Source organism: Nanorana parkeri, unplaced genomic scaffold (genome assembly GCF_000935625.1).
Source record: "Nanorana parkeri isolate BGI_ZX_2015 unplaced genomic scaffold, ASM93562v1 scaffold127, whole genome shotgun sequence".
NCBI lineage: Eukaryota > Metazoa > Chordata > Amphibia > Anura > Dicroglossidae > Nanorana > Nanorana parkeri.
In genome coordinates this window covers 1,506,537-1,516,412 of record NW_017306395.1, presented here as the reverse complement: position 1 = coordinate 1,516,412, position 9,876 = coordinate 1,506,537, and positions in this window count along the sequence as shown.

Below are 9,876 nucleotides of genomic sequence, written 5' to 3'. Positions count from 1 at the left end.
TAAAACTTACGTGCGTCTCCGCCGCGTGCTCCCGTCCGAACATCTGAAGATCCTTGGGCGGCCGCAAAGGATCTCGGCGCGGGCGCATGCACAGTTCAGATCTTCGGCCGGTAGACGAGGAGAGACGCAAGGTAAGTGAATGCAGACAGACTCCATGGGACAGGAAGTGCCAGGAAGATAGAGGAGTCAGCGCTGGATCAGAGACTGGCACAATCGCTGGAGGAACTCCTAAAAACAACAGGAAAGAAGAGGATAATCGGATAAGGAGGCATCATTTAAGGCAAGTCCTTACATTAGCATTCGGGGGGGGGGGGGGAAGTTTTACCTTTAATGTCACTTTAATGGACAGAGGTATAATTTGGCTGGTAAAACAGTTCTTATGTTCTTACATGTACTGTAATCTGTGTTTCCATGTGAGTTTCTGGAGTGCAGCTTTAAATCCCAAAAATACAATGATACAGTTCCCAGGAGTTCTACACCTGGCTAAGTCTCTTATCAGTCTGCACTACAAGTAAATGAGCAGTTGTCTTTTCCAAATGGAATCAATTCTGATTATAGTTATACATTGTGAGGATGATAGATGATAGAGCTAGGTCCTGGAGACTTGGGGTTATAACTATGATAGTTCCAAAACTGATACCTTATCCACCTTCATTTTATCTTTGTAAAATCTCAATATGAAATAATCATTCTCTCAGTACATTGCAGTAGAAAAAAGTGGTAAACAGTTTTTAAAATAATTTTACTAATGCTCACACTAGAAGCAGATTTTCCTTTCAATGTGACCTCTTGCACAAGTCATAAATAGATATCTTCCCAGGAAGCCAAGGGACAATTTTGAACATTCTTGAATGGATCCACATGGAGACCTGTAACAAGCTTGGCCAGACAGTGACAGCAGCATCAATTTCCTTCCTGTGCTCAATAGTACAGGATCAAGCCCTGTAGCTGGGAGAAATATATTCAAGTTCTGAATCTTCCCTGTTCAATTATGAGCACCACTGATTGCCTAATATGCTTATTACCACCCTTTAGAAATTCAGAAACTTGATAATTGCAGTTGTTTTCTAGTACAGGCTGGAAAATGAAAGGAACATTCTGATTTTAATGATTTCAACATGCAAGAAAGACTTGCTTGCTATATCTAATGATGGTCATAGGTGACCTGAGATGAATCCATGTGATGCTCCTGGTTACACAAGTATTGTTGTCAATATGAGGTCGTCTGCGGCCACCTTTAGTTGAGAAATGTGAATGGTAAATTGCTGTAAAATGTAAAAATACTTGCTATTGATTGAACTCAATAGACAAATCCATTTTTTCAACCTAATTAAGTAAATATGAGTTATTTCTAGACAGTTTAAATACAAGGGAAGGTGATTGTTGTCATTTTAGAAATGGTCCTTAATATGAAAACATAATAATTTATCAAAACTGGAGCAGACAAACTTGTAGCCTGAGGCCCCGGGCGCCCGCACCGCCTGCACCGGCGGTAGTTCCGCCACTGTGTCTGCTCCAGTTTTGATAAATTCCCCCCAACGTATTGTTATAGCTCTTTTGTATTTAAAATATTGTTTAAAACAAGAGCTTAACAAACTTGAAGATTCAATGTATTATTCAGGTTTGTAGAAAAACCCTGCAAGCCAATGCCTAGATTGGAAAAAAGGTAGGGTGGCATGAAGCCCCCCTTTGTATCTTACCGCATTTGCTTTTTATATGGGGTGCAAAGTAAAACCATCTGCAAATTAAAATGTCGTTACATATACATTATACTTTTTTAATGTAAGGTAAAGTAATGTAATGTAAGAAAAATATTAATTAGAAAATACCTGAAAAGGAGACGGGTTTGGGACCATCAGGATCCTTTATTCAATCTGCATTGGGTAAAATGATCTGCTACAAGTACAATAATTCATCTGGAATAACAGGCCTTGCTGGTTAACAGTCTGTGTAAACTCATTCAGACCTTGATTATGATTTACATTTGTATGGTTGAGCCTCAGGGGCTGCAATATTTGGTGAACTTAAGTGGCCTCCAGCTCCAGATAACAACTTGTTTGGTCACAAAAAAAGAACTTTCATGGTTCTGAAGAGGTCTTGACAGACAGCATTTTTTTACCCCATTATTAAAAGGTGGCAATATAATAAAGCTGTCACCAGAGAAGAGAAGTATATTTATAGCTCAGGAATGTGTCTTGTTGGTACAGTGCATTTAGTACATTGTAACACCAAGCCTTGCTTTAAACTGGAGCAAATAGTCCAATACAGGGCCGTCTTTAACGCAGGGCAAAAGGAGCAGTTGACCCAGGCCCAGGCATTGTTGTGGGGCCCAAAGCAGCTGCCCCTTGAGCCAGCAAAAGATACACGTGGGTACCGTTATGTTTAATATGCAATCGTCATCACATACTGTTGTTCTGCCCCTGCCGTACGCTGTGTAGCGTGACCTTGTGACGTCTCATGCTGGGTCACGTCTCCCTTTGAGACGTCTTCTCCTATCTGCTCCTATCGCATGGTATGTTGCACGGCGTGGTGGGTAGGGGCGGGGGGAAAGTGCAAAAAAATGTTTGCCCATGGGCCAATCAATATTAAAGACGGCCCTGGTCCAATAGATGTGTTACCAAATGATTTAATATCTGGAAGCCAATTCAGAATTTGTCATATCTGCTTGGACTAAACAGATCATTATTAGATTTATCGAACATTGACAAAATACAATTAGCCATTTAATCTTATCCCCAGTGCGTTACAGAACGACAGTACTTTTAATTGGCTAAAGTTACCAAAAGTAATACCTCCAGGTTGGAAGTTTTCATGGGGCTCTCAAGCCTAGGAATTGTATTTAAAGTGACATTAAAGTCAAACAAATGTTTCACTCCCCCCAATGTTAATTACAGCACTTATCCAGACTCGGGAAAACCGCCAGGGAGGTTAAATGATGTTTCTTAATCCGATCTTCTTCTTTCCTGTCGTTTTCATCTGTCCCTCCAGCTCTGCTGCGGGTCTCCGATCCAGCGCTGACTCCTCTGAGCTTGCTGGCACTTCCTGTCCCACGGTGTCTTCATGTGGCTGCACGCGTCCATATACTTACCGTGTGTGTCTCCTCGTGTCCCGGCCGAAAATGTGAACTGCGCATGGGCCCGCCCCAAGATGCTTTGCGGCCGCCCGAGAATTTTCACATTTTCGGACGAGAGCGTGCGGGGAAGACACAGGTAAGTATTAACCGCTTTTAAAGCGTTTTTTTAAAAACACTTTTTGCATATATCTACTGCTTGCCAGCAGTAGATATATGCAAAAAAAAAGAGGGTTTAATAACCCTTTAAGTAATATTAAAGTCAAAAGGTTTTGAAGCTATTTGAAGTGCTGATTAAATCACTTACAATAGGTACTGCTATTGATGCTAATAGATACTCCTTGATGTTTAAAAATCTTTTCGTTTCCTGCAGAATCAGCTTTTCCCCTGAGCATTGGCCCGGATATCCTGTTTTAGGGTGGCTCCTTGCCCTTGCAGGGTCCTATGGAGTCACCTTTGTGTGTGCTAGTAAGCTGTGTGTGTCTCCACAAACACACAGGCACAGCAAAGGCAAGCCTCTTCCCTGCTGCCAGCTCCTGACTCCTTCCTCCCTCCACCCTGCTCTATGCTAGTAAATGAACAGATTTTGCCTTCCCTCGTGCTCTTATACTAGACAGGAATTTCAGGAAAGCCAGGTTGAGAGATATTGGAGTCAGGTGTTTGGAAACACTGTTTGCTGTAAGTGCTTGGGCAAAAATTTAAAGAAATACTTTGCTGGGCAATGTAGAGTTGCTTGATCCGGATGCATTATTGTAAACAGTTTGAGAGTTTTATACTGCTTAAAAATGACAATTGTAACAGGAATTCACCCTTATGAGAAACGTATTACTTATTTATGTTCCAAAGCTGCATATAGCATCATACATACTGTACTGTATATTCTAAAATGTTCACTATAAAGTGTGATAAAAAAAAAGTAAAAACACTGTGCTACTAAGCCAAGCATAGCAGTTTATTTACTAAAGATTCACTTTTCAAAGCAAATGTTTACAAAAGTTAGACAATTTTGTAAAGCTTTATTTACTTCCCAATTATATACAAGTAAAAAAAAGACAGAGATAGGATTTTTTTTTCTTGCACATGATTGGATGACCGAAGTGAATGCAGCTTCACTCTTTTCACTAAGCTAAGTGAACATTTGCTTGCTGAGTAAAAATTCTCAACTTTAATTAACAACACATGTGCTCCTCTATTATGATCTATGTGGAGTTTCCTTTATGTCTTGCAGAGTTTTTTTAACCTTACCCAGGGGGTAAAAGTATAAAAAAAAAAGTAATAAAAAGGCAGTAAGATGACCGTATGCATTAAAATATGTTTGTTTAAAAAATACAAAGCAGTAGTGCTTTTGTTAACCTGCAGTTTTATATTTGTGTGTATTAGATGTGATCAAGCTAAAGAAACTGGTACAGACAGGCTAGTACACTAGAGTTAACCTACAGTTTCCATTACTATAAGATAAGAAAGCGCTGAGACAGTACAGCAGGCATGTGAATTGCTAATCCACGTCATACTATAAAGCAGGCTGTAAGAAAAATAACAGTGTCTATTGAGCATGTTAGCTCTAGGTTTGCAAAAAAGAGAATTTTTCCCTGATCCTGACTGATATTTCTATTTTCTATCATTCATACAGGAATTCTAAGAAATTCACTGCATGTATATTATTCCTGAGGTAAGGTCGGCTATCAGTTAAGCTGTTATAGTGTCCTGATGTTAGGAGATGTTAGGAGGATAGATGTTGACTGTCATGTGGCTCACATTCTGATTCAAGCAGAACTGCTATAAGACATGACTGTCACAACTGGGCCTGGGGCAGTAATAACAGTAAACTGAAAGGTCTTGCACCGAACAATTATCATTATTATGGATTTTTTCACATTCTATAGTAGTTTCCTGCAACATTTACAATGTAGGCATAAAAGATCATTGTTAAAGTAAGGTTCAGCAACTGTAAGATTTATATTTGCTATAAAGCTAATGTTATCTAAACCCAAAAGCAAGAATGTAACCCCAAAAACAAGAAGCCATCCACACCTCTGCCCCAGGTTGCATTTCAACCTTGTCTCAAAGTATCACCTTAAATGTCCCCTCCGCTCCTCCCAAGACTTCCTGCTCTCTAGCTCCCTCGTAAATTCCTCCCATGGTAGTCTTCAGGACTTCTCTAGAGTCTCTCCCATCCTCTGGAACTCATCACCCCAACCTGTCAGTCTTTCTCCTACCCTGACTGCCTTAAGGCAATCACGAAAGACTCATATCTTCAGGGAAGCCTATCCCACCTCAAACTAACCACTGAACTATCTCTTTTTCAAACAATTCATCCCCACACAGCCACCTCCTCATGTATCACTTGCCCCTCCCTTTTAGATTGTAAGCTCTTCCACGGGGAGGGCCCTCCTTACCATTGTGTCTTAAATTGTAATGATAATGTCTTCCCTATGTTGTAAAGCGCTGCACAAACTGTTGGTGCTATATAAATCCTGTATAATAATAATAATAATGTAATATATTGCAGTTTACCAATCCGTAGATGTGGTGGCTGCTTTTTTTTTGGCTTTTTTCACCTGGTTATACAGCCAAAAAGTCTGTTATTTTCAGCTTCCTTTAAAAGACGAATATGTTCAGCAAAGTGGCAGAAAAAGGGGTTGACAAACCATTTAATACAGAGAGGGGTGCTTAACTGTAACTGCTTAAAAAGTGTTGGCTGGAGTTTGGCTCTAATTTGTTAGTTCATGTAATTCTGCTAGTGCATCTAACACCATGATAGAAAATGCTACTGTCCAAGGGTGGCTCCGTTGCTCCTCCATAGAGTAGAGCCATCCTAACACTGGAAGTGTGTTACTTGCTGAATCACCAGGTGAAAATAAAGGGAAAAAAAAGAAAATGACTGCAGCCACCACATCTAATGCTGCATTCACACGGGGCATTGTGGCATTCATGTGTCAAGAACTTACGGATACTTCAATGGACAATGCCAGGTGTCCCCGTTTACATGCAGCTGCTGTACTCATTTTAGTACATGACAGGGTGACAGCAGCTGCATCTGTCAGCGGCAGTCCACATGAAATTGTACATGGTATGTTTACATATGGTTTGGGATAGTCGCTTGTCCCTGGACGCATCTATCCTGTGCCTATCGACAATCGTTAGACCCCATTCACTCGTGTGAATGGGGTCTAAAGACTAGTGAAATGCAATATATTACATTTTGGCTTTAGATATTCTTTGGGGGTTATTGGGTTATATCCAGATGTTGGATCGGCTGAGGTGAACTTGTCCTTCACTTCGGCTTCAGCTTAACGCTCTGAGGCTGTTCGGCTGAACTGAAGTGAAGGGAGCCAAAGCCAGCAGATGTACGGCTGTTTTCAGACATACAGGGCTGAAGTGAATAGCCAAACGGGGTTCAGCTCCCTTCACTTTGGCTCGGTTATTCACTCGGCTTAGTGAATAACCCCCTTTAATGCACACAACTGTATATAATATAAAGATATATATATGTGGACTGTCATATATAGGAAAGCATTTGTAATTCTGTTCAACTAGTTTTGTGATCCTAACATTCCTGCCAGACAGCACAGACAGTCCTGGGCCTTCCTGCAGACATCACTTAAGCTAAGCAATGTAGGACTTACCCCAGCCTGTAGTTATACAATGAAGGAGCAGCAGCACTGTAATTAAGCCAACCCTCCTGTAGGCATTTTCATACTGTGCAGAGCAATATAGTCTGAATGGCTCATTGCTGGCCCTTACACTCCAAGCAGAATTGTCACCTTGCAGGTTGTTACAGGGAGCTGATGTGAATGCAGGACTCGGGTACTTATGATAGTTGTATGTGAAATATGTTCTGATAAACACAGCTGGACTAAATAGCATTTTTTGAATCTGACTTCACCCTAAAACATTAAAGTGGAACTCGGGGATAATACAAAACAAGTAGTTCTGTGAAAGAGCAACCCCCCTCCTTGCTGATAGTGTAACATCAGAAGGGGGGATCCCGTTAGGGCCCATTTATATGTATTTATTACACTATGAAGCAGTAAAATGTGCATTTTATGGCACAGCACAGCAAGGCACATATGTTTTGGTGCTATTCATTTGTAGCAATTTGGGCACCCGAACACACTGTTACAGTAGCAGTCAACACACATGCACTGCACATGGTCTGCGTTGCATTAAAAATAAAGGTCAGGTGTGACATTTGCTGCCTTGTGGTGCATTGGCAGTCCAGTCAAGATAAATTGGCTGCCTTGCCACAACGCACAAAAAACATGCAGCCCATCACATGATAACCCACGGCAATGCTAATGTGATGGAAGTGTACAAGTGTGGGGTGTGCGATGTGTAAGTATGTCGGTGACAAACCTCTGTACACCTCGGAGAAAGCTGAGCCAGAGCAAAAGTGTGATGTCAGTGGAGGAATTTCAGTAAATGTCAGTAGGTCAGCTATCCCCAGCAGTCCAAATTATAATGTGCAGTGACATTAGAAGCTACACAAAAACAGCCCTGTTTCACCAATCTCACCAGAGTAGCTGCATAGACCTGTGAGGTTGATTTTCCAGCAAGGCATACTACGGGTACAGAAATACACCATTCCTTATAGAATGTCAGACATGAATGACCACAATGAATCTTTATTTTTATAACAGCGTGAAGGAGGAGATAATGTAGTCTTGTTAAATATAAATAGGTGCATGTCTTCATAAACACCAGATGCAGTATACATAGACAGATACAGTATATGGGCTACTTTATCAAATCAGCTGTCAGGATCCATTACTGACAAGTGGTCTTTATTAAAGCTTGGTATTCAAGCCTAGTAAGCTGCTGTTCTATTGCTGTCTCCTAGGTCCTCAGTACAGTACTGTGTGATCACATCTCCGTACACATACAATGTGCTGATATTATTTTATCATTTTGTTTTTGTATCACAATGTTTTCAACTTCATGTGTCTATGTGAATAATTCTACTTTCACTGTCAGACATCAGTGAATGCAATTCAGTGATAGCTGAGAGAATGACCCAATTAACCAGCAGTTAGAAAGTTCAAGGCAAAATGGAGTTTATATGACATGCATGTGTATTTTGAAAAGAAAGAAATGAAAAGGAAGGGGTCTGCTATCTACTCCTCTATTCTGCTGTCCATTAGACTGTAAATACTTCCACGTAGTGCTGTTATTTCAAGGTGGGTGTGTGTGTGTGTGTGTGTGTATGTATATATATATATATATATATATAATTATTTTTCATGTACACTAAAAGTGGCACTACACTCAGGAGTTAAACCTTAAAAATACATTCAAATACCTTCACTATTAACAGTAATGGGAGAAATTTATCAATGTTGTTGCATCATCTGCGCCTTTTAAACTGCCGTATCCCTGATTTCTAGTGTATATAGCGACAGATTTATTACACTAATTTAGGTCTCATTCTTAAATGCCCTGAAAAGTATATAAACAGATCAAGCAAGGGAGGCGTCTCTGGTTCCACACCCCTAAAGAGAACTAAATGAAACCCGAAATGGGGCTTTTTAGGTATAACCAGATAGCCACAATATGAATCCAATGTAAAATATTCAAACCATGTATTTTTATTCACATACACTTAAAACATGTATATATGAAACATACAACATGAAATTCCTGCATAGGAGTGTGCATCTTCCGTTCTGGCCTTGGTTAGGATTGTTCCATGGTGTTGAAAGAGCCTGCCTTTGTTGCCTCTCCTGTGGCCTCCTGAAGGGGAGATGTTTTGTATGGATGTGGATGCATTTGGTTGCCTTCACTACATGCTGTTCCCATGTCAGCTGGGTGTTTATAGGCCTCCATGACCTCATGAAGAAGCTACATTGTAGCGAAATGCGTTGAGAAAAGGAGCTTCAGTTTTTCCTCGCCTAAAAAACTATATTATCCTTTATAATGTTAATTTCACATGAAAAGGCCTGAACTCGCGATGCCTGTACGCAATGTAACATTGTGCGGTTTGTGATTACCCAGCGCGATTTTAATGTCGCATGTTTCATGCTGTCACGCCTGTTACGGACTGGGGGGTTGTGGATCGCAGCTGCGGAGGCTTCTCAGGCGGGGAACCCTGGTTTCACTCTCAACTTAACAGAGAGTTAGGGTTCTTAGCATCAAAGCCTCAAAATACATGATAAATGGTTCGGAGAGGGTTATTCCTAAATAAGCCCAATCATTAAGCTCCGGAGTTCAATTAGAAAGTACTGATTTAGAAAGTCATAGGAGGCACAACAGTATTATTTGGCATTGGTACAGTTCCCCAGTAAGTTGATACGGATTTGTAAATGGTATTTCACAGGCATACAATCTTGATCTCAGAGTGTGCAACTGCACTGAAATACTTGCTGTTTAGGTGGTTGCCGCTGGAGGTAGCTGGGGGTCCTTTGGGGTGTCCGGTTCCGGTGTGAATGGCTGGTAGGCACAGTCTGGAGTATATGGAGGGTCCTAGGAGACAGCAGGCGTTCTGGCTCAATAGTGGAACGCCATGCTGTCTCGTCTGAGTGCTTAAATATGGCTATGGAGAGGAGGAGGAGCCGCGGCACGCAACGGCGCACTTCCGCGTTCCACGGTGGAACGCACCCGGCCCCGAAACCGGAAGTGACGAGCGTGCGCTCCACCATGGAACGCAAGCGGCCGAGAGAAGGAGCGGCTGGCTGCTGCGTCTTCCGTCCCTGCTAGAGCTGAAGGCGGCGGCCGTTACACATGCATATATGTTTTAAGTGTATGTAAATAAAATTCATGGTTTTATTATTTTACATTGGATTCATATTCAGGGGTGTCCCGAGGCTGGG